Source organism: Crocuta crocuta, unplaced genomic scaffold (assembly GCF_008692635.1).
Source record: "Crocuta crocuta isolate KB4526 unplaced genomic scaffold, BGI_CrCroc_1.0 scaffold1634, whole genome shotgun sequence".
NCBI classification, from domain to species: domain Eukaryota; kingdom Metazoa; phylum Chordata; class Mammalia; order Carnivora; family Hyaenidae; genus Crocuta; species Crocuta crocuta.
The window spans coordinates 88,792-90,521 of record NW_027527989.1 but is presented as its reverse complement, the minus strand read 5'-3'; positions in this window follow the sequence as shown (position 1 = coordinate 90,521).

Here is a 1,730-nt window from a genome sequence, read left to right as displayed (position 1 = left end):
AAAATGGACTTATTACAACCAACCTCTCAGAAATAAAAACAATTATCAGAAAATACTATGAAAAACTATATGCCAACAAATTGGACAACTTAGAAGAAATGGACAAATTCCTAAACACACACTCACCACCAAAATTCTCATGGGACGAGATAGGAAGCATGCACAGACCCATAACTAGTGAAGAAATTGAATCAGTTATCAAAAATTTCCCAACAAATTAGAGCCCTGGGCCAGATGGCTTCCCTGGGGAATTCTACCAGACATTTAAAACAGAATTAATACCCATTCTTTTCAAGCTATTCTAAAAAATAGAAATCGAAGGAAAACTCCCGGACTCATTTTATGAACCCAGTATTACTCTGATTCTGAAGCCAGAAAAAGCATTTGACAAGATACTGCATCCCTTCTTAATAAAGACCCTTGAGAAAGTCAGGATACAGGGAACTTAGTTAAACATCATAAAAGCCATCTATAAGAAACCCTCAGCTAACTTCATCCTCAATGGGGAAACACTGAGATCATTCCCCCTGAGAACAGGAACATGACAGGGATGTCCTCTCTCACCATGGTGTTTAACATAGTGCTGGGAGTCCTAGCATCAGCCATCAGACAACAGAAGGAAATCAAAGGCATCAGAATTAGCAAAGAAGAAATCAAACTCTCATTTTTCGCAGATGACATGATACTCCACATAGCAAACCCAGCTGACTCCACCAGAAGCCTTCTAGAACTGATCCATGAATACAGAAAAGTTGCAGGATACAAAATCAATGTACAGAAATCGGTTGCACGTTTATACACCAACAATGAGGCAACAGAAAGGGAAATTAAGAAACTGATCCCATTCACAATTGCACAAAAAAACATAAAATACCTAGGAATAAACCTAACCAAAGATATAGGAGATCTATATGATGAAAAGTATAGAAAACTTATGAAGGAAATTAAAGAAGACACAAAGAAATGGAAAAACATTCCATGATCATGGATCGGAAGAATAAATATTGTTAAAATGTCATTACTTCCCAAAGCTATCTACACATTCAATGCAAATACCGATCAAAATTGCACCAGCATTCTTCTCAAAACTAGAACAATCCATCCTAAAATTTGTATGGAACCACAGAAGACCCCGAATAGCGAAAGTAATATTGAAGAAGAAAATCAAAATGGGAACCATCACCATCCCGGACTTTAGCCTCTACTACAAAGCTGTGATCATGAAGACAGTATGGTATTAGCAAAAAACAAACAAACAAACAAATACATAGACCAATGGAATACTACAGAGAACTCAGATTTGGGCCCACAAATGTACAGCCACCTAATCTTTGACAAAGCGACAAAGAGTATCCAATGGAAAAAAGACAGCCTCTCTAATAGATGGTGGTGGGAGAACTGGACAGCTACATGCAGAACAATGAAACGAGATCATTTTCTCACAACATACACAAAAATATACTCAAAATGGATAAAGGACCTGAATGTGAGACAGGAAACCATCAAAACCCTAGAGGAGAAAGCAGGAAACAACCTCCTTGACCTCAACCGCAGCTATTTCTTACTTGACACATTCCCAAAGACAAGGGAATCAAGAGCAAAAATGAACTATTGGAACCTCATCAAGATGAAAAGCTTCTGCATGGCAAAGGAAACAATCCATAAAACTAATACTCAACCGAAGGATTGGCTAAAGGTAGTTGCAAATGACATATCAGATAAAGGGCTAG